This window comes from Oryctolagus cuniculus, chromosome 1 (genome assembly GCF_964237555.1).
Source record: "Oryctolagus cuniculus chromosome 1, mOryCun1.1, whole genome shotgun sequence".
Lineage (NCBI taxonomy): Eukaryota > Metazoa > Chordata > Mammalia > Lagomorpha > Leporidae > Oryctolagus > Oryctolagus cuniculus.
In genome coordinates this window covers 181,901,744-181,929,698 of record NC_091432.1, presented here as the reverse complement: position 1 = coordinate 181,929,698, position 27,955 = coordinate 181,901,744, and the positions used below count along the sequence as shown (strand labels likewise).

Below are 27,955 nucleotides of genomic sequence, written 5' to 3'. Positions count from 1 at the left end.
TGCCTGCTGTCTTCCCACAGTGGAAAGGGAGTGGATTGCCCCTCAATTTCACAGTTCCACATTGCAGCTGAGAGTGGCTTTATGCCCTATTTCTAGTTGGTGAGAGGGTCTGGGAGAAGGAGTCTTCACTTTGCCTTTATCTGGCCACAGTACCTGGGGCAAGTGGCACTGTGCTTTCTAAGTGGATTTTGCCTCCCTGTGTGCCTTCAGGATTGGAAGTAGATCACAGCATCAGACCTTGCTGGACTCAAGTTTGAGTGCAGTAGGAGCACAAACAGGAGAAAGCCAGGGGAGAGTATAAGGAAGGAGATGAGCTCTGGTAGAAGCTGGGGAGGCCTGCTCAGACTGAGACTCCAGCTCCGTTCTCTTCCAAATGCCCTTCTGGGCTTTGTTGCTGAGCTGACTCAAAGACATTCCTTTGCAGCTGGGTACAAACTGTTGATATAACGTGGCTTGTAAACTCAGGTTTGGTCTTTTGTGGCCTTCTGGTCAAAGAACAAGTATTGTAAAGATTTTGTGAGATACTACAGATAGAGCTAAGCACTGTGCTCAGTAAATGTCAACTGTTCATATTGCTATCCAGGAAGGTGTGCAAAGAAATCGGTGTACAATTGCATACGTTTATGAAGACAAGACTTCCTGGAGAGCAGTTTGTAAGCAGTCTGCTAGACATGCGTGGTGCTTGCTCAGTGATGATGCGAAAAAGAAGAGGATTACTTTGCAAGAATTAGAAAGAGCTGAGAATTTTCTTTGTGGATCTTAGTTTTTGAAAATAAGACATATCTTCTATCAAAAATCACAAATGGAATTAACACCCATCATGTGTGTGGATCTGCCTTTTCTCTCCCAACACCTCTTTTTTTCCCCTTAGACCTTAGCCAGCATCTGGGAGGTCCTGTAAGAAAAGCTCTTTAAATCCTCTGCATTCTTCCAGAAGCCCAAGGGGTTTAACAAGTTCTGATTTTAGCTAAAACATATAAACCAAAAAAGAAAAAACAGTTTCTTCAACATGGTTCTTTTTTGCCAGAAATCTTTGTGTGTTTGTTAAGTAACACAAGCAAGACCAGGTCCTTTTAGTATTAGTTATGGGTCAATCAATATAAAGCAGGATATTTGGAGATAAGGGAGTGGATTGCTTTTAACATTTTACAATGCTTTATTTTATTGAATGAGTGGGTTTCATGCTATCAGTAAACTTTAATTTCCAGAGAGAATATATTGAAAAAGTACAGTTGGAAAGGGGTGGTTTAAACATTTTCCCCTTGGGCTAAACATCTGAGGAGAAATAGAGAAAAAAATCATTAATGAAATCAGAGACCACTTCAACATATTGAATTATGAACACACAGCACAGGGAAACCATTTCATTCCAGCTGCTCAGCTGTGGTAATAATTAAACTTGAAGTCCATCTCCTACTTAATTTTTTTTTCAGGGAGGGGTGACTTCAGCTCCTAAAAATCAAATGCTTGCTTAAAATTATGGTACTTGAATAAATTTAGTGAAATAAGTATTTTTCTAAGATCATCCTACTAATTGTTTAATTTTAACAGGAGATTTGGCTCAAATTTTGAAAAGCAGAGAGAGAAAAATAATGTAAAATGGTGACTCTTTTTTGATGGAGGATGCAATACTCTTTAGTTGTTAAATCTGGAACATTTGCTGAAATTCTGAAGGTTTTCAGAATTGAAGCAAGCAGCGGTGCAGCATGGGAGATGTTTAGTTAGTGATGATAAACCTAGGGGTTGGGGCTGGTATTGTGGTGCAGTGGATAAAGCAGCTGCCTGGGATGCTGGCATCCCATATGGGCAACAGTTTGAGACCTGGATGTTCACTTACAATCCAACTCCCTGCTTATGCACCTGGGAAAGCAGTAGATGATTGTCTAACTTCTTGGGACCCAGTTTACTCATATGGAAGACTTGGAAGAGGGTCCTTGCTTCAGCCTGGCCCAGCCCTGGCCATTGCGACCATCTGGGGAGTGAATGGAAGATCTCTTTCTCTTTCTTTCCCATTTCCCCCTCACTGTCCCTCCTCCCCATAACTCTGCCTTGAAAATAAATGGAACTTTTTTTTTAAGCCAGGGTTTAATGAGAAGTGAGGAAATTTTCTATTATTTGAACTAGAGATCTGCATCTAGCAGCCAATGCCTATGTCTGCATGTCTTGCTCTGCCACTTAGTCTTATAGAAAGTGCCCAAGTCAGGTGGGCAATGGTGTGGATTACATAGGAGGGTTGGTTTGGAGAGGCTAAGGGACAGCCATTTCCTCTCTATTACCTAAAGCATGGTCAGTGCCACTTTAGGTAAGGAGAGATCACTAGAAATTTTGACAAGGGAAAACTTGGCAATGAGAATCTGAAAATTTGACATGGAGCCTATCCCCTCAGTACTACGTTTTGGGACTCCAGACAGTGGGATATCTATAAACACGGGGTCATGCCTGGTAAGTCTCCTGTGAACCATAAGGTAGGAGGCATTCAACTCCCAGGACACTGATAAACTCTGTATAGGATGAAGAAGTGTGATTGTGCCCCATAGTGGCATGCCAGGATGCCGGGGCATGTTTCAGAGATGGGAGACAGCTGTTCCAAGAGCGCTGATCTTCTGGCTAAACTTAAGATGTCACGAGTTCACTTGAGAAAACTCAACGTGGAAATCTAGCACAAAGTCTCCTGTGCAGGTGGAGAAATTTGTACTGGGAGTGAGGTAATGATCTCTGCAGCCTGTAGCCAGTGTTTTATTTACAAACTTAACCAGAACTTCCAGTTTTCTCCAACCTTGAAGCTAGGAGGTTGGTTGGGGGAGTCTCAAGAACTACTGCATGGGGTAATCTGACCTAAAAAATGACAACTCAGGGTAATCCTGACCAGTCCCTGAGCATCCCCAAGAAAGGGCTAGGGAAGCAGAGCACTTGGTGTGATTTATGCAAAATGAGGAAAGGGACCTGTGTAGAGGAAGAAATTATGAAATAAATTAATACATGTGGAGTGGTGGATGTCAGCTGGCTGATGTAAATGAACATGGTGTGTAGCATAACTGTTATCTTTTTCCTTTAATTATATGAGACATTTAACATGTTGACACATCAAGCCAAACATCTGGAGTTTTATGGATGGTGGCGTTTATCCAATTGTTTGCTTTCCTGTTTTCCCAAGAAAGATCTCTCACTGGGTCCCATTCACTCATAAGCATAATAAGACAGAGGCTACACGATCTCCAATTCTAAGCTCTGCTTGTGGATAAAATGGGTTTCATATTCTGAGTGATCAACTTGAATTTGCTTTTGAAAGGAATTTGATCTGAAGAAAAGAGCATCCTTTGAGGAGAGTCAGCAAAACAAGCATTAGTCTTGGTTTTACCACTGATTGTGATTTTGAGCAAGTCCTTAACTCCCTCTGCCTGGCTTTCTCATGTTGTTGGTGGTATTGGGCAATAAGTTCTTGGAGCTGTAGGAAACAGGAGATGGTACAGCAAAGATCTAGAAATTGTATGTTTTACAAATTATTCATCCAGATATTTTTTTACTAAGCATGTTGGTGTCCCAGGCAGCATGCTTAGCTGGACCTATATCAGTGAACAAAATACCCTACCCTTCGTAAGGAGCCTAGTCTTGGTAATAATAATAAAAAGTCACACATTTAAATATTAGACAAATGTTGTGCCACAGGGTGCTGTGCAAGCAGTCCATTCTTGGGTGGGGGTGAGATGGTGCATCAAAGGTAGTTATTCTAAACTAGGGATTATAGAAGTGTTGGTTGTTTTCTACAATGCTTGGAAGAGAGTCTTGGAAAGATTTGTTTAGCACAGCTGTCAGGTTTCCTCTGAAATTCACAGGGTGCTAGATTTCTTGAGAGTGAAACTGCAGTGAGGTATGTGAGCTTGCTGCTTTTTGGCTGGAGGACACTAAAAGGCCATGTGGGAACAAGCCCAGTGCAGCTGACGCAAACTTCAGAGTGTGAGAAGGGAAGCTTCCTTTGGTTGTTGGCTCTGCACTTATCATCAGCTTAAATCAAGATCCTGTTTGTCCCAGGTGGTTGGACTCAAGCCCTATTAGCCTCGAGGGAAGCTCTTGCTTAATCAGATACACGCTTGTATCGTAGGGACTTGTTTTTGTATTTTCTTAACTTAGAAAAAAATCTGTTAAAAAGAGAATAAAAAAAAAAAAAGAAAGAAATTTTCAATTCCCAACTTGACTCTCACTGGGATTAAACATGACAATAGGTCTGATCTGATTTCATCATCATTTTAAAAAAATCATCTATTATTTTTCACTTTATGTTTCTGTGTGGGAGCAAACTGTTGAAATACTTACTTAAGGTATACTAAGCTGATCTTCTGTATATTAAGATAATCGAAAATGAATCTTGATGTGAATGGAAGGGGAGAGGGAGTGGGAAAGGGGAGGGTTGTTGGTGGGAGGGACGGTATGGGGGGGGGAAGCCATTGTAACCCATGAGTCGTACTTTGGAAATTTATATTCATTAAATAAAAGATAAAATAAATAAATAAATAAATAAATAAGATGGATAAAGGAAAAAAAAAGAAAAAAGAAAATCCCCAAGTGTCTAACTCTACCACCAACAATGATGGTTCACTCATCAATCCAAGCCATCATGTCATTTTACCCTTACAGACTTTATTATGCACCTCTAAAGGCACGAACATACCACAGTCACATCTAAATTTGGGGACTTAAATTCACCCCAAAACATTTTATTAGAAATTTCAAGCATAACTCAAGCTGAAGGAATTTTAAAGTGAACATTCTATATGTCACCTGGATTCTATCATAAATATTGACACATGACTCACTATACTCATCATGTTATCCATCTATCAATCCATTCAGCCATTTTTTTTTGTATTTCAAAGTGAATCAAAGATCCCTAAACTTCTCCCCCAAATATTTGAGTGTTTATATCATCAACTACAATTCAATAGTTTACTTTTTTCTTTTGAAGTAAGTCCTGCAATGAAATGTATGAATCCCGAGGCACATTTGCTGCATTTTGACAAATCCATATGCCTGTGTAGTTCAGATTCCTGTCAAGATAAAGAACTCTGCCAACACTCTAGAAAGTACATGCATGCCCTGTTGTTGACAGTCTTTTCTCTAACTCCCAGGGATAACTGCTGATTGAATTTTCCCAATAAGGATTAATTTTGTTTCATAATTTCATATAAATGGAATCATAAAGTATGTACTCTTGATTAACTTGATTACTCATAATGTTTTCTTTTTACTAACAAGTAATAATGTATTTGAGATTTCATTCATGCTATTGGGTATGTGCAAGTAGTTTGTTAATCTTTATTGCTGAATAGTATTCTACTGAATGTTATACAAGAAATTACCTATTCTTGCATTGATCAACACCAGGGCTGTTTTTAGTTACATGAATAATCTTCTATGGACAAGTCTTTTGGTGAATGTATTGTTCTAATCTCCAGAAATGGAATTGTTGGGCTAGAAGGTAGCCCGGAATATAGGAAACTGCCATAACTTTTTATATAGCAGTAGGACTGCTTCACATTCCTACAACAATGTTTGTGAATTCCAATTGCTTCACTTTGCCAATCAGCCTTAGTTGCAGTGGGATCACACTGTAGTTTAAACTTACATTTCCCTGATGACTTGTGATGCTGAAAGCTAGTGTATATATTTATTGGTAATTTTTATATCCTTTTGTAATGTAGTCTATTCAATCCTTGGCTAGTGTTTAAAATTATTGAGTTGTAGACTATATATGACATGGGGAAGAACAGAGTGAACTGGCCTGGTCATGGGGTCCATGAAGACCTGGAAGGAGGAATTTTTGAGGTGAAACCTGAAAATAAAAGGGGATGGGTAAGAATAGTGTTCTAGGAGGAGCGCACCCAGGGCCTTGGGGAGATGTGTGAAGGTAGAACAGCGTAAAGTGGCTCCTTCTTTCCCCTAGAGGACTGATTGTTTAAGAGCTAGATGGAGAAGATACCCTGGTAACTGGCATGTTTTTTTTTTGAGTCTCTTCATGATGTGGTAGAACTGTTGTCAAAATCTCACCCTGTGGCTCCCAGGGTGGGTTGCCTTGATCCAATGCAAACTCTCCAACTAATCTATGATTGGTTTCTCTGACTCATCTAAATATATTTTCTCAGAAGAAACTCCTCCTTTTGACTTCTAAGGGGGAGGGACTGGAAGATCCTTGAGGTGCTCCCCGATAGCCCTGAAATTAACCTTTGCTGTTTTCTTCCTGTCCTCAGCATCTCCACTGGACTGGGGGCTCTTGCTGGCATCCCTCCCATCTACTCAGCCTGACTCCTGGCTGCCCATCTCAACAACTCCTCTCATCAGTGCTGCCTGCATGTTCTTCAGCTTCTCATTGCTGCTGAGCTAATGTCTTTGCCCAGAACTTCTGGGTGTTGCTATGGAAAATCCTGGCATTGGGCAGTTGGGTTCTTTCCTTAGCATCACTATTTCTGGAAGCAGCTTTGCCACTGATTTCTCATGCCCCCTCTTCAACACTTTCCCTAGGGTACATGTTAACACCTTGAACCTCTCTTCTAATGAGTTCCTGTCCTATCTGCTTTGTCTATGGATGTACTCATTACGCAGGTCAAGATCATCAGCTTTGTGCTCCTGATTCCTTCCTGTCCCCTCACATGGTCTCTTCAACCTTGTTTACCTCCTGTTGTCTTTCATTGCATGTCTTTCAGCCCAGCCTCTTGATCCTTCACTTATTTTTTCCAATAAAAAATCTAATCTATGAGTCTGTTCCTGTACTTACAAAGATGATCTGTCTTTTCCTCTTTCTCTCCTATCCCATGATGATCATCATGGTTGACATTCCTTGTGAACCTCCTGAGTAACTTCTTGAGATCCAATTATATCTGTCTTGTTTTGCTCCAAAATTTTCAAGACGGTGGTCTTCAACCTTTGCCTCCAGTCTTCAGCAGCACCAATTCCTTGGGCTCACCCCCCACTCACCCTTACTAAAACTGCCTTCTAGCCACCCTGATTATTTTCTCAGCCCCCTTGTCTTTTGATATTTCTGTGGCATTTAACTGTTGGACACTTCGGATCTGATATCTGACTCTATGATGCTGCATTTTTCTCCCCTGAAACTTCTGTTCCTTTTAAAATTTGGTTTCTCCAAGAGGGCTTTTTAAAAAAAATTCCTTTCTTTTCTTGGCAACTTCATATTTTTATGGCTTCATTGTCATTCCAGATGTCCTCCAAATCTGTGATTCCTACAAGTCATCATTTTCTTTTAAAAAATATGAATTCTTTTTTCTTAATTTTTATTTATTTGAGAGACAGATGGAAAGACAGATTGATGACTTCGACCTGCTTTTCATGCCAAAATGCCCACAACAGGTAGCAAAGGGACAAGTTGAATCCAGAAGACAAGGAACTTAATCTGCATTTCCCATGTGATGGCAGGGACTCATGTATTTGAACCATTACCTGCTGCCTCCCAGGGTGTTCATTAACAGGAACCTGTACTCAAAATAGTATCCAGAACTTGAACCTGGGCACTCCAATATATGAGATGCAAGCATCTCAAGTAAGGTCTTGTCCACTAGGCTCAAAATCTTGCCCCTAAGTCATCATTTTCAATAAACTATAGACATTACGCTGGGATTCTCTCCCTTTCCCTCCCCTACTTTGATACACATTTCACCCATCCTCACTTGGCCAACCTACTTTACTTAGCAGAAGAAGCTAATCAATTAGGCAGTTTTTCTCACTAAACCTGACCTCAGACTGTTTGATGTGGCCCCTAGGCAGCAACTGCTGGTTGGCATATCATTTGTGTCTTTTTACTACATATGTACTGGATAATAAACTTTAGAGGTTGCGTCTTTGCCCATAGATGTTTAAAATTTCTGTTAGCCAAGATCTGGTTCCCTGAAGGATCAGTCACTGTCAAAGGGTTCAAGTTTATGATCCCTGCTCAATTCACTAGCCCTGTGGGCAGAGTGTAAGCTGGAGTTTTTTCTATTCATACTATTCTCATTCTTTAACACTGTATATAGATGAGGTGTAGGTGGAGGCGGTGTGAGGTGTTTTCTCAAGATTAGGATGAAGTATATCAATGTATGTTCCAAAGTGATTTTGCAGGAGCTGGAGCTGTGGCATATCAGGTAAAGCCACCACCTGCAATGCCAGCATCTCATATGGGAACTGGTTTGTGTCTTGGCTGCTCCACTTCAGATCCAGCTCCCAGCTAGTGGGAAAAGCAGCAGAAGATGGCCTAAATGTTTGGGCCCATGCTACCCATGTGGGAGACCTGGATGAATCTCCTGGCTTTGGCTTGACCCATCATTGTGTCCATCTGGGGAGTGAACTAGCAGATGGAAGATCTCTGTCTCTCCCTGTCTATAATTCTGCCTTTCAAATAAATAAATGAATCTTTAACAACAAACTCCAAAAATGATTTTGCAGATCATAAATATTCTCACTTGTTCCTTGGCTTTGAGGTATATTACAAAAAGGACAAATTTTAGTAAATAGATATTTTAAAATATCTATTTTAATATGCAGTTACAGATGCACTTCAGAAACAGTATTGGTTTTTCCCATCTCCAGAGGTTAATTGGTTTGGTTTCATGGGTCTGTAATGGGAAAATACCGTTCCAGAGCCATGAATCCTCTTCAGAAAGCTTTCCTCTGGAATCTCAGTGTCTGCTATTCCAGTTGCCCTAGAATCTTTCTAAGTTTTTGGCATGGAATCACAGATTTTATGACTTGAGGTCTGGTGATCCTTGGTGCCTTCCCCTCCTGGACAAAGAATATATTTTCTGCATTAAGTGTTTTCCTCCCTTGCACAGCAGCTGTGACAGGTCAAAAACTCCTAACCACTGGGAAAAAGGCAAAACAGGCTGCAAATCCTTTAAGAGTCTGGACTCTGGGTTTTAAATTGGATTGAAAAGGAAGTCAATTATGTGGGAGATGATTTGGGACCTGGGGTGTGGGGTGCTGCTGACCATCTGTGTGACCTTGGGCAGTGGTTTGATGTCTTTGGGTCTCAGTATCCACATTTGTATGAGGACATGCTGGGCCTGGCTCTCTAGGGTCCTTCTAGACCCAGCATTCCTTGTTTTTTACTTGCCTACTTGTTACTGTTAGTGCTTTATGATACTCTTGTTAAGGCAGTAAAGAAAGTTCTGGGGAAAGATTAAAATCTTAAAGAGCAGTGGAATCATATCAATTTGTCGATCTATATTCAGACATTTTCAGGGTCAGTAAGAAAAGGGGAGATTGTCTTGTCTTGGAAGATTGAGTGTAGCTGAGGGGACGTGGAAGATTGACCTATTAGTTGACTGTGCCTAGGTTTATCAGAGCAGTCAGCAAGCAGGAAAGAGCCAGATGTTTGGTGTACAGGTTAGCATCCATTAAGCCAGTAGTATATGACTGTGGTTAAGAGCACAAGCTTTAGAATCAAGTGAACTCCAGATTCCAGTTTTGGATTCATTACCTACCAGCTGTGACCTTGAGCAAGATAACATGCCCTAAGCCTCAGTTCTTACGTTTATAAAAATGGAGATAATAGTACTGCCTCCTTCATAGCATTGCTGTGAAGAATAGATAGGATAATATATACAACTCTAAGTCTATGTGATGCATAACAATTGCTCCATAAATTTAGCCCATTAATTACAAGGTATTTGTCTTTGACTGGGCTACACATTTTAAATCTGATTTAATCTACATAATCATTATGTAGTATAAGTTAATTTTTCCTATTACAGAGGAGGAAATCGAAGTTCAGAAGAGTTAAGTGACTCTCTGTGTGACACAAATGGTCAGTGTCAGAGCTAAGATTAGAAGCCAGATGTTCCAGCCTCTGATGTCCATTGCCATCTGTCCCCTTAAGTGAAGAATTCTTTGCACTGCCAATATCAGACTGGGCAAAGCAGGGCATTCCCAAAGACCATGGTAGAGGCAACAAGCCACTGACACAAGTGGAGCTCTCATTCCAAACAGGTCAGTTCTGAAAAGACTAGTGGAAGTTCATTTGTTTAAAAAGCCCTAAGTTATATTATACCAGCTACTAATTCTGCTTGTTGCCCATGCTTTTGTTATAGTGAAGAGCTTTGCTTTCCATCATGAAAATTCTTAACATGAAGGTTTGTGAGTACAGAATTGTACAAGGCAGTTCAGAAAATGAAGGATCCCAAAAGAGGTAGAGACATAAACCATACAATCAATGAGAAGAGAGTCCCAGCAAGTAACAATATGTAATGAAGTCATCGGTAGCTTCATGGGGATATGGGAGTGGTGACCCTTGAAGAAAGGGAAGCCAAATAGACCAAAAAATGTGCAGGTTGAGGCGTGGGAATCCGGTATAGTAATTAATATACCTGTTGGGACACCTGCTTCCCTATCAGAATGGCTGGGTTTGACACATGACCCTGGCTCCTGACCCAAGCTTCCTGCTAATGTACACTCTGGGAAGCAGCAGGTGATGGCTCAAGTGGTTGCGTTCCCACCTTGCATGTTGGAGACCTGAGTTGTGTTACTGGTTTTTGACTTCACATAGGCCAGCCTTGGTCTTTTTTGGACATTTGGGGAGTGAACCCCTGGATATGAGTTCTGTTTCTCTGCCTCTCAAATGAAAAAAACCTTTTGGGAAAGCAAAAGTGGCAGGAAACTTATAGGGTGTGTTACAGATACAGAAAACTGAGGCTTGTTGCTTCAAATTGACATGGAATATGGAAAACCACTTTCCATGTATCTTAATGTCTCTGTCACATGAAGGCATATCAGAATTCAAAAAGGAGGCAAACAACTTTTTAAAAAACTTTCATTTAATAAATATAAATTTCCAAAGTACAGCTTTTGGATTACAGTGGCTTTCCCCCCTATAACTTCCCTCCCACCTGCAACCCTCCCATCTCCCGATCCCTCTCTCATTCCATTCACATCAAGATTGATTTTCAATTATCTTTATATACAGAAGATCAATTTAGTATATATTAAGTAAAGATTTCAACAGTTTGCACCCACACAGAAACACTAAGTGTAAAGTACTAGTTATAGCATTAATTCACATTGTGCAACACATTAAGAACACAGAACCTACATGGGGAGTAAGTGCACAGTGACTCCTGTTGTTGACTTAACAATTGACACTCTTGTTTATGGCATCAGTAATCACCCTAGACTCTTGTCATGAGTTGCCAAGGCTATGGAAGCCTTTTGAGTTCGCCAACTCCGATCTTATTTAGACAAGGTCATAGTCAAAGTGGAAGTTTTCTCCTCCCTTCAGAGAAAGGTACCTCCTTCTTTGATGACCTGTGTTCTTTTCACTGGGATCTCACTTGCGGGCATCTTTCTTTTAGTTTGTTTGTTTGTTTTTTGCCAGAGTGTCTTGGCTTTCCATGCCTAAAATACTCTCATGGGCTTTTCAGTCATAGCCGAATGCCTTAAGGGCTGATTCTGAGGCCGGAGTGCTGTTTAGGACATCTGCCATTCTACGAGTCTGCTGTGTATCCCGTTTCCCATGTTGGATCATTCTCTCCCTCCCTTTTTTATTCTATCAGTTAGCATCAGCAGACACTAGTCTTGTTTATGTGATCCCTTTGACTCTTAATCCTTTCATTATGATCAATTGTGAACATAAATTGATCACCTGGACTAGTGAGATGGCATTGGTACATACCACCCTGATGGGATTAAATTGGGATCCCCGGCATATTTCTAACTCTACCGTTTAGGGCAAGTCTGATTGAGCATGTCCCAAACTGTACATCTCCTCCCTCTCTAATTCCCACTCTTATATTTAACAGGGATCACTTTTCAGTTAAATTTAAACACCTAAGAATAACTGTGTGTTAAAGAGTTCAACCAATAGTATTAAGTAGAACAAAAAAAAATACTAAAAGGGATAAAGTATTAAGTTGTTCAGTAGCAGTCAGGACAAGGGCTGATCAAGTCACTGTTTCTCATAGTGTCTCTTTCACTTCAACAGGTTTCCTTTTTGGTGCTCAGTTAGTTGTCACCAATCAGGGAGAACATAGGATATTTGTCCCTTTGGGACTGGCTTTTTTTACTCAGCATGATGACAAACAACTTATTTTTAAGCATTGTTTTTTCACCATTTGGGGAGAAAACTTGTAGCACCTAACTGCTTGCAGTTTGTTTATATCTTAATTCTAGACCTGTACTTTTCAATAGGGAAGTTTTCACGTGTGTGCACTGGGAGCTTGAAACATGACCAGTGCATACTTAAGATGTGTTGTAGAAATGTACACCTACTGAATTTTGAAAAGTTGTAAGAAAGTAAAATATTTTCTTCATTTTCATGCTGATCATGTGCTAAAATGTTTTATTATATGTTCAATATTGAAACTAATTTTTTTATTTAGCTTTTTTTTTTACCTAGAAACTTTTTATTTAAGGTATACAAACTTCATGAATTTCAAATATACAAATTTAGGAACATGGTGATTCTTCCTACCCTATCCTACCTCTCACATTCATTTCTACCTTTTCTCCTCTCTATCCTGTTCCTATTCTTATTTTTTACAAATATCCATTTTCAATTAACTTTATACACATAAGGTTAACCCTACACTAATTAAAGAGTTCAACAAATAGTATGAAGCAAAAACACTGTTTCTCAACTGTTGAGACAAGGGCTTTTCAAAATAATTGCATCTCAAAAATGTCAATTTTACTACTATAGATTACTTTTAGGTATTCTATTAGTTAAAACTAATTTTACCTGTTTCTTTTTGTCTTTGCGTAACTACCTGAAAATTTACAAAGAGGTATATGACCCTTATTCACAATTTGCATTCTTTTTCTGTTGGATGATGTTAATCTTGAGGTAACTGTTAACCCTATAATGGATGACAGAATTCTAAGGATTTATCTGAGTCATGGATCATTGGAACTAACTGCATGTTAGGATATGTAACTTGTTAGTCAGAAGCAATAGAGACCTGTGCCATATCTATGATAAGACCATGTACTTCACTCTGTGATTCAAAATTTTCACTTCCTTAGTGAAGATGTTGGATCAGACATTTTCCATGTGATTCTAGCATGAAGTTAGTACTCAGAATTAATTTTTAAAATATTTTCTTGGTTTCATCAGAAAGTCTCCCATTCTCTCAACATTTACAAACATCAACTCAAGATGAATCAAAGACCTAAGTTTAAGACCTGAGACTATGAAGATGCTGGAAGAAAATGTAGGGGAAACACTGCAAGACATTGGTAGAGGGGGTGACTTCTTGGGTAAGACCTCCAAAGCACAGGCAACAAAAGAAAAATTAAACAAAAGGGATTATATCAAACCTGGAAGCTTCTGCACAGCAAAGAAAACAAGAGAGTGAAGAAACTTCCAACAGAATTGGAAAAGACATTTGTGAGCTACCTATCCAACAAAGGATTAATACCCAGAATATATCAGCAACTCAAAAAACTAGACAAAGTACTAGACAGCTCTAAAAAGACAGACAAATGACCAACAAATATATGAAAGAATGTTCAATATTACTAGCTAACAGAAATGTAAATCAAAACCACAGTGAGATAGCACTTCACTCCTGTCAGAATGGCTATTATCCAAAAAACAGTAACAAATACTGGTGAGGATGTAGAGTAAGGGGAACACTTAGACACTGTTGGTGGGAATGTACATTAGTGCAGCCACTGTGGAAAACAGTATAGAGATATCTTAAACAACTAAAAATAGACTTAACATTTGATTCAATAATCCCACCATGGGTATATACTCAAAAGAATTAAATACAATGGGTGAGCCGGCGCCGCAGCTCACTAGGCTAATCCTCCGCCTAGCGGTGCTGGCACACCGGGTTCTAGTCCCGGTCGGGGCGCCGGATTCTGTCCCGGTTGCCCCTCTTCCAGGCCAGCTCTCTGCTGTGGCCAGGGAGTGCAGTGGAGGATGGCCCAAGTGCTTGGGCCCTGCACTCCATGGGAGACCAGGATAAGTACCTGGCTCCTGCCATCGGATCAGCGTGGGGTGCCGGCCGCAGCGCGCCAGCCGCGGCGGCCATTGGAGGGTGAACCAACGGCAAAGGAAGACCTTTCTCTCTGTCTCTCTCTTTCATTGTCCACTCTGCCTGTCAAAAAATAATAAAAAATTAAAAAAAATACATACAATGGATGAAAGAGATACCTGTACCACCATGCTTATAGCAGCAGTGTTGACAACAGCCCAAATATGGAATCAACCAAGGTGTATGTCATCAGATGAATACAAATACAATACATAAGCAATGGAATGTTATTCAGCTATAAAAGAGAATAAAATTCTACCATTCATCAAAATGGATGCAACTGTGGAGGACATGATGTTGAATAAAATAAGCCAAACCCAGAAAAAAATCACATGTTCTCCATTATATGTGGAAGCTAAAATTAAAAAAGAAAAAGTGCACATGTGTATAGCTTTATCAGATTTGGTTTTATAACCTTGTCAAGCCACTGGTTAAGAATTCATACTACTATAGTTTTATTAATCAGTGATTGTTTTAAAATTTTACTGTATATGGGTGGGATGGTCATCTTTCCATTTGATTATTGTTTATAGTCCTTGCCTATACTCCAACTGAAGTAGGGTTTTTCTACTTTTTACTTGTTAATCTCTTTATTCAGTGGAGCATTAAACCCTTGAATGCAATCTAAATTACAAATATGTTTTCTCAAAAACTAAGAAGAAAAAAGGAAGGGAAGGAGAAAGAGTGGGAGAGAGGAAGGGAATATCATTATATTCTTAGAATTCTATCTATGAACTACGTTAGATGTTATCATTGTATTAATATTACATTATCTTGAAAAAATAAAGTACCAGAGGGAAAAAAGTGTCTATTCTTCCCTTTCACAAGTATCAGAACTAGGCAGAGATTGTTTGCTTTTACCTCTGGAGTAATAAATTCTTCAGTGAAGAGACTTCAGAAAGTTCTGGTAGATGAAAGAAACCCCCTTTCTCCCCTTTGCCTTCCCTGCCTAGTGGCTTCCTATGGGTTTGTTTGAATGTGGACCTCAGCAAGATGGCTAAGGCAACTGTCAAAATGATACTAGTATCACAGAGCTTGAAAGGGCAGCCTTTTCATTTGTGGCTGTCAAGCTTTCTTTTAAATACTCCTAAAGTGTTGATTGCATAACTTTTTTCAGATGCTAATTGGATCCATAAAGACTGAGGATATAAGCCTTTTCCCTTTTGGCTCTACTGATGTAAGAACAAATCATTTTCCTTTTCCTGATGACTTGTAAATATCTTTGTTTCAGCAGTTCATCCTCCCTGCTCACTGCTTGCCTGCTCATCCATCTATTAAACAAACATACAAAACTTGGGCTAGCTTCCAGGACACAGAGATGGCAGACTCGAGGAACTCAGAGTTAGAGAGTGCAGGCAGACCAGCAGTGGGAAAACATGGTGCTCCGTATCTGGAAAAAGGTATGCAGGGAGTTGTGGGGAGAGGTAGAGTAAGGAGATGGCACTATGAGCAATCTCAGGCAGTGAACATTTAATTTTGGGGAAGAGTTTTTGATATTTGAAGATGAGACAGGTATCTGTTACCTTGCAATAATTCAAATAAATAAAATATGCCCAGTAAACTAAAGTAGATAAATTTCCATCTTATGGAACATCATTACATGGAAGCTTGTTGCTGTACAGAAACTACCTTTCATGACACAGATCACATTACACTATTGCCATTTATTTTTATTTTGAAATAAACTCTTGCATTGTGCTACATTTTAAAAAATGTAACAATAGAGAAAAGAGGTTGTATGAAAGCAAAACTAATTTTTTAAAAAAAGGAGAACTGGAGAGGGAAGGTATTGCTGTGTCTGTAGAGTACATTTTATTACAGATGCTGAATAGAAGTTATCCTTAATAAAATCTTGACTTTCTCTCAAAGAGTGTAGATGAATAAAATATATATGGAAAGGTATTTTTTTTTTTGGTAGGCAGTGCTTCTTGGCTTTTCATTTGAGGTTTGTGGGGATCTTAAAATGATAGTGAACTTATTGGTTCAGAATGAATTTCACTTAATTGGACTGGTAATAACACTGCATAGAAATGCTAATTATAGCAAATACTTACATACTACAGGAGGTGGTTATTTTGTTTACTATGAAAATATAACAGCTTACCTCTTTTTTTTTTAAACTTACCTCTTTTTTAAAAAATATTTTATTTGAAAGGGTTAGAAAGAGAAATCGATCTTTCATCTGCTGGTTTACTCTCCAAATAGCCCCAAAGGCTGGGGCTGGGCCAGACCAAAGCCAGGGGCCAGGAGCTTCTTCCAGATCTCCCATGTGAATGTAGGGATGGGAGGATTTTGGCTAGCCTCTGCTGCTTTCCCAGGTGCATTATCAGGGAGCTGGATCAGATGTGGAGCAGCTGGAACTCAAACCAGCACCCATATGGGATTGCTGGCACTGCAGGCAGCAGCTTAACTCACTACACCACAGCACTGGCCTCAATGATTTATCTCTTGAGTGAACAGAAGATGTTTTAAAGCACACATTAACTCATGTGCCAATAATTAGGAGAAGTTTTATTAAGTGTATTTAAAACAAATACAAGGTTTTGTACATTTAATGCAAACAATTTACATTTGGAGAAAGGAAAACTAGGGTTTTGAATTTAACATTATGGAATTCAGATAAGTCATACTATAAGAACAGCATTATATATGGAAGACTTCTTTGTAAGCAATTAGGAATACAGTAGTTCCCACTTACCTATAATTTCACTTTCCATAGTTTCAGCTGATTTGTGGTCAACTGTAGTTTGAAAATTCTGGGAATAAACAGTTCATAAGTTTAAAATTATGCATTATTCTGAATAATGTGATGAAATCTCATGCTATCCTGATCCATCCCACCTGGTGCATGAATCATATATTTGTCCAGCATATCCATGCTAAATATGCTATCTGCCCATTAAACTCTTAGTAACAATTTCCTTTATCGGGTTGAAAGTTGTGGTATCACAATGCTTGTGCTCAGGTAACCTGTGCATCGTAGCCTAACATAGCACCATAATGTCTATATCATCTCACTTTACCAATCATATAGGGATTGTATCATCTCAAATCATGTGAAGAATGGTAAGTATAGTATTTTTTTTAACTTTTATTTAATGAATATAAATTTCCAAAGTACAGCTTATGGATTACAATGGCTTCCCCCTCCCCATAATTTCCCTCCCACCCGCAACCCTCCCCTTTCCCACTCCCTCTCCCCTTCCATTCACATCAAGATTCATTTTCGATTCTCTTTATATACAGAAGATCAATTTAGCATACATGAAGTAAAGATTTCAACAGTTTGCTCCCACACAGAAACATAAAGTGAAAAATACTGTTTGAGTACTAGTTATAGCATTAAATCTCAATGTACAGCACACTAAGGACAAAGATCCTACATGAGGAGTAAGTGCACAGTGACTCCTGTTGTTGACTTAACAAATTGACACTCTTGTTTATGGCCTCAGTAATCACCCTAGGCTCTTGTCATGAGCTGCCAAGGCTATGGAAGCCCCCTGAGTTCACTGACTCTGATCATATTTAGACAAGGCCATGGTCAAAGTGGAAGTTCTCTCCTCCCTTCAGAGAAAGGTACCTCCTTCTTTGATGACCCGTTCTTTCCACTGGGATCTCACTCACGGAGATCTTTCATTTAGGTTTTTTTTTTTCCCCCAGAGTGTCTTGGCTTTCCATGCCTGAAATACTCTCATGGGCTTTTCAGCCGGATCCGCGTGCCTTAAGGGCTGATTCTGAGGCCAGAGTGCTGTTTAGGACATCTGCCATTCTATGGGTCTGCTGTGTATTTCACTTCCCATGTTGGATCATTCTCTCCCTTTTTGATTCTATCAGCTAGTATTTGCAGACACTATTCTTGTTTTTGTGATCCCTTTGGTTCTTAGTCCTATCATTATGATCAATTGTGAACAGAAATTGATCACTGGGACTAGTGAGATGGCATTGGTACATGCCACAGTATAGTATTTTTTTTTGCCAGGCAGAGTTAGACAGTGAGAGAGAGAGAGAGAGAGAGACAGAGAGAAAGGTCTTTCTTCCGTTGGTTCATCCCCCAAGTGGCTGCTACGGCGGGCGTGCTATGCGGATCCAAAGCCAGGAGCCAGGTGCTTCCTCCTGGTCTCCCATGTGGGTGCAGGGCCCAAGCACTTGGGCCATCCTCCACTGCCTTCCTGGGCCACAGCAGAGAGCTGGCCTGGAAAAGGAGCAACCAGGACAGAATCTGGCACCCCGATCGGGACTGGAACCAGGGGTACTGGCACCGCAGGCAGAGGATTAGCCTATTGAGCCGTGGTGCTGGCCGAGTATGGTATTTTTGAAAGACCATATTCATGGTTTTGAAGCATGGGATGGTGAGTTCAAGATGGCGGAATAGGGAGGGAGCACACCGAAGGTCCGGGAAGGGAAGGTTCAAAGAGGGGTGAGAATTTCTAGTTTTGGGGAAAGGGAAGCTCTTCTGGAGCTGGGGAGACAGGGTGGACCTGCGAGGAGGACGCGGACGCCTGAGGCACAGGACACCAGCAGGAGTGTGCACGCACCAGTGCTGGAAGCCGAGGTGAGATGGGGCACTCGCCCAGCACCTCTGCAACAGCCGCTGCTGCCCCTCCACCAACCCACCCTGGGATGGACACTGAGATACGCATGACTGAGTGGGGGAGGAAATAGCAAACGGAACAGAGTGAGTGGCGCCTGTGGAAAGAGTGTGCGATTCAGGGGTACTAATTGAGAGACTGAGCAAGCCAGTATCTCTTGGTGCCTCCTCGGAGCTGCAGTGGGCGGGAAGCAGCCATTTTGTTAGTTTACATTTGGGCTTAAAGGAGAACTGTCTATGCCTCGGCACTAACCTTCGGAGGCGGAGCCCAAAGGTGGAATGGAGCGACACTCCTTGCACAGGGGTGGGCAGCGAGGGAGGGCAGCTCAAAGCCCTGACACCCGTCTACTCAAGTTACAAGAAAAAAAAGAAAAAAAGAATTGAGTGGCACCTGCGGGAAGAGGGCAGGATCCAGAACTGAGGGATCCCCAAGAGCCGCCCAGCCCATGATCAGAGCTGCAGCAGGCAGAGTGCAGCCATCCTGTCTGTCTACATTCAGGCTTAAAGGAAGCTGGCCTCTGCTCTGAAGGAGGAAGCAGCAGGGGTGAAGTCCAAAGGTGGTCTGGAGCTACTTGACACTCCTCACGCAGGAGGTGCAGTGAGAGAGAGTGGCTGACCAATGAACCACAGGCACAGACATGTAAGGGCGATCATAGGAACAAGGAAACCAGCCCCCAAGGGCCAGAGATTGGCACCTCAAAGCCCTGACACCAGACCACTCAAGCTACAAAAAATAAATAAGTAAGTAAAAAGATAGATAAACTCTAGAAGGTAGAGCAGCCTGCTTACACTAAATATTGGTACAGACTCACAGCAGCCTATAGCAGAGGGAAATCAACCTGAAAAACCACCCAGACGGAATGCCAAAAAATGAAACAAAAACCCACTATAAGAATATAGAAGAACATATAAACTCGCCAATGGAGCAGGCTAAACCAACCATAACAGAGGCTGAAGAAGAAGAAGTTGAAACCGTGCCAGAAAAAGAATTCAGAGAATTAATAATCAGAATACTTAGAAATAATGAGAAACAGTGTCAAGAGCTAAATGAAAAACAAGCCCAAGGATTAGAGATCCTAAAGAGAAGCCAGAATGAAATACTGGAACTGAAAAACTCAATTGACCATATGAAAAACACCGTGGAATCACTCGGAAATCGAACAGATGAAATAGAAGACTGAATATCAGAATTCGAAGACAAACTTCCAGAAATAATACAGTCAGTTCAAATGCAGGAAGAAGAAATTAAAAAATACGGTCGGAGACCTACAAGATTCAAACGGTGTAATGTTCGGATAATAGGAGTCCCTGAGGGGGTGGAAAGAGAGAATGGATTGGAAGGTGTCTTCAACGAAATAATATCAGAAAACTTCAAACAAAGGCAGCTGGATAAAAACACACAAATACAACAGATAGCCAGGACGCCGAACAGAGTAGACCAGAAGAGAAATTCACCATGACACATTGTGGCAACACTCAGCTCAGTGACACACAAGAACAAATCCTAAAATGTGCCAGAGAAAAGCAACAAATCACATTCAGGGGTAAGTTAATCAGACTCACCCCAGACTTCTCATCGCAAACACTACAGGCAAGGAGACAATGGCATGATATATTTCAAATTTTAAAAGACAAACAATGCCAACCTAGAATACTATACCCTGCAAAGCTATCATTTATGAATGAAGGGGAAATAAAGATCTTTCAAGACAAACAGAAACTGAAAGAATTTGTATCCACACGTCCAACCCTACAACACTTGCTCAAAGACGTGCTGCACACAGAAATACAAAAACAAGAACTTCACTACAAAAAAAAAAGTGAATGTAGAGTAACCCACAAACAAAGTTCAAAATACATAAACAGCTCGTTTCAGGAAACATGAATGGGAAAAGACAGTACTTAACAGTAATCACACTGAATGTGCATGGTCTTAATTCCACTACAAAGAGACATAAACTAGCTGATTGGATAAAGAAAGAGAATCTATCTATATGCTGCCTTAAGGAGACACACCTTATCAGCAAAGATGCACACAGACTGAAAGTGAAAGGAAGAAAAAAGATACTCCAAGCTAATGGAAATCACGAAAGAGCTGGTGTGGCCATCCTAATATCAGACAAAATAGACTTTAACATAAAAACTATTAAAAGAGACAGAGAAGGGCACTATATAATGATTAAAGGATCTATCCAACAGGAAGACATTACTATTATAAATGTATATGCACCTAATTACAGGGCGCCTGGCTACCTGAAAGAATTACGAAAGGATTTAAAGGGAGATATAGACTCAAATACAATAGTAACAGGGGACTTCTACACCACACTCTCACCAATGGACAGATCAACCAGACAGAAATTCAACAAGGAAACAACAGAGCTAATTGACACTATAGACCAAATAGACCTAATAGATATCTTCAGAACCTTCCACCCACAGACACAGAGTTCACATATTTCTCCCCAGTACATGGAACATTCTCTAGGATTGACCATATGCTAGGCCATAAAGGGAGCCTCAACAAATTCAAAAAAATTGAAACTATAACATGCAGCTTCTCAGACCATAGCGCAGTGAAACTCGAAATCAACAACCCAAGAATCTCTACACCATAGGCAAATATATGGAGAATGGACAACATGATCCTAAATGAACAGTGGGCCATCGAAGAAATTAAAAGGGAAATTAAAAGATTTCTAGAAACAAATGAAAATGATAACACAACCTATCAAAACCTGTGGGACACAGCAAAAGCAGTGCTAAGAGGAAAGTTTATAGTAATTGGTGCCTACATCAAGAAGCTGGAAAGGAAACAAACAAATGAACTCTCCATGCACCTCAAGGATTTAGAAAAACAGCAGCAAATCAAGCCCAAATCCAGAAGGATGAAAGAAATACTAAAGATCAGAGAAGAAATAAACAGAATTGAAACCAAAAATCAATACAAAAGATCAACAAAACCAGGAGCTGGTTCTTTGAAAAAATAAACAAAATCAACACACCATTGGCCCAACTAACCAAAAAAAGGAGAGAGAAGACCCAAATCTGTAAAATCAAAGATAGTAATGGAAATGTAACCACAGACACAACAGAAATAAAAAGAATCATCAGAAACCACTATAAAGAGATGTATGCTAACAAATTGGGGAACCTGGAAAAAATGGATAGATTCCTGGACACATACAACCTTCCTAAACTGAGCTGTGAAGATATAGAAAATCTAAACGGACCCATAACCATGGAAGAAATTGAATCAGTAATAAACGTACTACCGAAAAAGAAGAGCCCAGGACCGGATGGCTTCACCACTGAATTTTACCAGACATTTAGAGAACAACTAACCCCAGTTCTTCTCAAATTATTCAAAATGATTGAAAGAGAGGGAATCCTCCCAAATTCTTTCTACAAAGCCAATATCACCTTAATTCCTAAGCCCGGAAAAGACACAACAGAGAAAACTACAGACCTACCTCCCTGATGAACATAGATGCAAAAATACTCAACAAAATTCTGGCAAACCGAATCCAACTGCACATGAGAAAGATCATTCACCCGGACCAAGTGGGATTTATCCCTGGTATGCAGGGATGGTTTAAGGTTCGAAAGTCAATCAATGTAATACATCACATTAATAAATTGAGAAACAAAAATCATATGGTTATCTCAATAGATGCAGAGAAAGCATTTGACAAAATACAACACCCTTTCATGATGAAAACCCTAAACAAATTGGGGTTAGAAGGAACATTCCTCAACACAATTAAGGCAGTCTATGATAAACCAATGGCCAGCATCATATTGAATGGGGAAAAGTTGGAGGCATTTCCATTGAAAACTGGCACCAGACAGGGATGCCCACTCTCACCATTGCTATTCAATATAGTCCTAGAAGTGTTAGCCAGGGCCATCAGGCAAGAAAAAAAAATTAAAGGGATACAAATGGGAAAGGAGGAAGTTAAACTATCCCTATTTGCAGATGACATGATACTATATATAGGGGACCCGATAAACTCCTATAAGAGACTACTGGAACTCATAGAAGAGTTTGGTAAAGTAGCAGGATACAAAGTCAACGCTCAGAAATCAACAGCCTTTGTATACACAGATAAGGCCAGGTCTGAGCAAGAACTTCTAAGATCAATCCCATTCATGATAGCCACAAAAACAATAAAGTACCTTGGAATAAATTTAACCAAGGATGTCAAAGACCTCTATGATGAAAGTTGAAAAACACTAAAGAAAGAAATAGAAGATGAAACAAAAAAAATAGAAAAACCTGCCATGCTCATGGATTGGAAGAATCAATATCATCAAAATGTCCATTCTCCCAAAAGCGATTTACAAGTTCAATGCAATACCAATCAAAATACCAAAGTCATTCTTCAAAGACCTAGAAAAAACGATGCTGAAATTCATATGGAGGAACAGGAGACCCAGAATAGCTAAAGCAATCCTTTACAATAAAAACAAGGCTGGAGGCATCACAATTCCAGACTTCAAGACATACTACAGGGCAGTTATAATCAAACCAGCCTGGTACTGGTACAAAAACAGATGGATAGACCAATGGAACAGAATAAAAACACTGGAGATCAATCCAAACATCTATAACCAACTCATATTCGACAAAGGACCTAAAACCAACCCCTGGAACAAGGACAGCCTCTTCAACAAATGGTGCTGGGAAAACTGGATGTCCACATGTCGCAGTATGAAGCAAGACCCCTACCTTACACCTTATACAAAAATCCACTCAACATGGATCAAAGAACTAGAGATGCACCATGACACCATGAAACTAATTGAGAGCATAGGGGAAACTCTTCAAGATATCAGAATAGGCGAAGAATTCCTGGAGAAGACCCCAGAGGCACGGGTAATCAAAGATAAAATAAACAAATGGGATTACTTCAAATTGAAGAGTTTCTTTACAGCAAAGGAAACAGTCAGGAAAGCGAAAAGGCAACCAACAGAATGGGAGACGTTATTCGCAAACTACACAACAGATAAAGGATTAACATTAGAATCTACACAATGATCAAAAAACACCACAGAATCAAAACAAACAACCCAATAAAAAAATGGGCCAAGGACCTTAACAGACATTTTTCAAAAGAGGAAATCCAAAAAGCCAACAGACACATGAAAAAATGCTCAGGATCCCTAGCCATCAGGGAAATGCAGATCAAAACCACAATGAGGTTTCACCTTACTCTGATTAGATTGGCTTACATACAGAAATCAACCAACAACAGATGCTGGCGAGGATGTGGGGAAAAAGGGACACTAATCCACTGTTGGAATGCAAACTGGTTAAGCCACTATGGAAGACAGTCTGGAGAATCCTCAGAAACCTGAATATAGCACTACCACAGGACCCAGCCATCCCACTCCTTGGAATTTACCCAAATGGAATTCAAGGGGAGAAAAAAAGAGCCATTTGCACCTCAATATTTGTTGCAGCTCAATTCACAATAGCTAAGACATAGAATCAACCTAAATGTCCATCAATGGATGACTGGATAAAGAAACTATGGGATATGTACTCTATAGAACACTATACAGCAGTAAAAAACAATGAAATCCGGGCATTTACAACAAAATGGAGGAAGCTGGAAAACATCATGCTGAGTGAAATAAGCCAGTCCAAAAGGGACAAATATCACATGTTCTCCCTGATCGATGGCAACTAAATGAGCACCTAAAATGATACCCATTGAAGTGAAATGGACACTATGAGAGATAATGACATGATCAGCTCTTGTCTAGACTGTTGAGGAACAACTTACTATTTTATTCCTTTAGTATTTTTGTTGTTGTTGTTGTGGTTGTTGTTGCTCTGTTTGTTCTACACAAGACCACTGGTTGAACTCTGCAGTCAAGGCATATTCATTCTTAAGCGTTTAAAAATTAACAGAAAATTGATCTCTGTGAAACATAGGAGTGGGAATAAGAGAGGGAGGAGATATATAGGACGGCACATACTCACTCGGACTTACCTCCAATGGTGGAACTAGAAATGTGCCAGGGGATTTCAACTCAACCTTACCAAGGAGGCAGGTACCAATGCCAGCACACTTGGTAAAGTGATAAGTATAAATACACAACCAATCAAAAAGATAGGGTAAGTGTCGAAGAGTTTTCACAAATAAGACCAGTATAAGCAAATAATGAAGGATAGAATTAAAAGGGAGACAATGATCTTGTGGGGGAAGCAGGACACACAGCAGACTCATAGAATGGCAAATGCCCAAAACAGCACTCCTGCCTCAGAATCAACCCTTGGGACATTTGGATCTGACTAAAAGGTCCATGAGAGTCTCACAGGCATGGAAAGCCATGACACAGTGGCAAAAAATCTAAATGAAAGATCCTGGTGAACAAGACCCCAGCAGAAGGAACAGGCCATCAAGGAAAGAGGCGCCTTTCTCTGAAGGGAGGAAGGATCCTCCACTGTGATACGGCCTTGACTAAACAAGTTCAGAGTCAGTGAACTCAAGGGGCTTCCATAGCCTAGACAGCTCATAGCAAGAGTCTTGGGTGATTGCTGACATCATAAGTAAGAGTGCGAATTGTTAAATCAACAACGGGAATCACTGGGTACATGCTCCCCACGTAGCATCTCTGTCCTTAATGTTTTAACTATGAAACTTAAAAACAACACTACTAGTCGAACAATACCCTATACCTTGTGTGGTTGTGTGAGTGCAGCCTGTTGAAATCCCTGCTTAGTATATACTAAGTTGATCTTCAGTATATGAAGGTAATTGAAAATGAAACTCGATGAAGGGAGGGATGGGAGAGGGAGTGGGAGAGGGGAGGGCCACGGGAGGGAGGGAGGTTGGGGGGGGAAGCCACAACAATACAAAAGTTGCATTTTATGTTCTACTTAAAATGATTGGTTGAACTCTGTAATTAATACACAATTACTCTAAGGTGTTTAATTAATGCTATAAACTAGTACTCAAATAGCATTTTACACTTTGTGTTTCAGTGTGGGTGCAAAATGTGGAAATCTTTACTTAATATATGCTAAATGGATCTTCTGTATATAAAGATAATTGAAAATTAATCTTGATGTGAAGGGAAGGGGGGAGAGAGTACAAGAGGGAAGTGTTGTGGGTGGGAGGGAAGTTATGGCGGGGGGGAAGCTACTGTAATCCATAAGCTGTAATTTGGAAATTTATGTTCATTAAATAAAAAAAGACCATATTCACATGACTTTTATTATGCCGTATTGCTATAATTGTTATATTTTATTAATAGTTTATTGTGCCTAGTTTATAAATTGAACTATTATATTTTTATTTTATTTTATTTTTATTTATTTATTTTTTATTTTTGACAGGCAGAGTGGACAGTGAGAGAGAGAGACAGAGAGAGAAAGGTCTTCCTTTGCCGTTGGTTCACCCTCCAATGGCCGCCGCTGCAGCCGGCGCACCGCGCTGATCTGATGGCAGGAGCCAGGATCCAGGTGCTTTTCCTGGTCTCCCATGGGGTGCAGGGCCCAAGCACCTGGGCCATCCTCCACTGCACTCCCTGGCCATAGCAGAGAGCTGGCCTGGAAGAGGGGCAACCGGGACAGAATCCGGCGCCCCAACCGGGACTAGAACCCGGTGTGCTGGCGCCGCAAGGTGGAGGATTAGCCTATTGAGCCACGGCGCCGGCCTAAATTGAACTATTATAAATATGGATAGAAAATATAGTATTGATAGGAGTTGGTAATATCTGTGGTTTCAGGCATTTACTGGGGTCTTGGAATGTTTTTCTTGAAGATAAGGGGGCACTAATATATGTAAGATACCTTCCATGAATCATCAGTAGTCTTGTAATAAAAAAATGAGATGAGGCAGTTTTATGCCACCTTAAGATTTTTCTGATACACAAATATAATAAAATTCACATCTTTAAGGGTATTCAGTAAAATGAAATGCTCTTCACACAATAACAGGTGTTATTTTCTCTGGGATGTGAGACCTTGAAGAGAGGTACATAGTGACAATAGTGGTGGCAGCAACCTTTTTATTTTTGGTAATTGTCTAGATTTTTCCGCTAATACTCTATAAATAGTTTCATGCGCCATTTTACATGCTAAACACATCTCATTTATAACAGCTTAAGGTACGTACATATTTTAAAAGTAAAAAAAGACATAGATTGAAAATAAAATATGCAGATAGTCCATTATAACACCAGTCCAGTGAAACCTGGGAACATGATGTTAATTTCAGACTAAGCAGGGTTTTGATCAGAAAACTTAAAATGGGTACAGAGTGAGACAGCAGACAGTTCTCTAAGAAGACATGATGATGCATCCTACCAGTGTTAATTTTCTTTTAACCAGAAGCCTTTCATTTAATGTATATAAACTTCATGCATTTCATAAATACAATTTCAGGAACATGGTGATTCCTACCCTTCTTCATCCTCCCTTTCCTATTACCACTTACATTTTTTACTAAGATCTAGTTCAATTAACTGTACACATAAGATTAACTCTACACTATGTATAGAGTTCAACAAATAATATATAAAAAAACTCTGCTCTTCAGCAGTCGAGACAAGGGCTGTTCATAGTCTTCACATCTCAGAGAGTCAATTTCACTTCTTTAGATTACCTTTTAGGTGCTCTATTAGTTTCTAGATCTGAAAATAATGTCCTTGATTTTTTGATTGGTATCACATTGAATCGCTTTTGGTAATACAAACATTTTGATGATACTGATTTTTCCAAACTACAAATGTGGAAGATTTTTCCATTCTTTGTGTATTTCTTTCTTTAAAGTTTGGTAATTCTCATTGCAGAGAAATTTGTCCCTGGTTAAATTTATTTCAAGATATTTAATTTTTGTGCAGCTGTTGTGAATGGGATTGATCTTAAAACTTCTTTCTCATAGTCTTTGTGCCATCCAGGTCTCTCACATGAATGATTTAGTCTGTGGCAAAGCTTCAGGGCAGCAGGTAGTATTTGTTGTGTCCAGTATGAGACCCTTCCCAAAACAACTCTAACGCCTTAAAAAAGGGTGTCAAATTGTTAAGTCAACAACAGGAGTCACTGTGTACTTATTCCTTATGTGGGATCTCTGTACTCAATGTGTTGTACAATGTGAATTAATGCTATAACTAGTATTCAAACAGTATTTTACACTTTATGTTCTGTGTGGGGGCAAACTGATGAAATCTTTACTTAATATATACTAAATTGATCTTCTGTATATAAAGATAATTGAAAGTGAATCTTGATGTGAGTGGATTGGGAGAGGGAGTGGGAGATGGGAGGGTTGCGGGTGTGAGGGAAGTTATGGGAGGGAAAAAGCCATTGTAATCCATAAACTGTACTTTGGAAATT

At 39.9% G+C, this 27,955-nt stretch overlaps 1 protein-coding gene and 1 pseudogene across 1 annotated transcript in view; both read left to right on the top strand.

The window, feature by feature from the left end:
• The window catches only part of SAXO1 (stabilizer of axonemal microtubules 1), a 148,978-nt gene that overhangs the window by 77,971 nt on the left and 43,052 nt on the right, over nucleotides 1-27,955 (top strand). The window lies entirely within an intron of this gene.
• LOC127484782 (arginine/serine-rich coiled-coil protein 2 pseudogene) overlaps nucleotides 1-27,955 on the top strand; it is a 48,605-nt pseudogene that overhangs the window by 13,779 nt on the left and 6,871 nt on the right.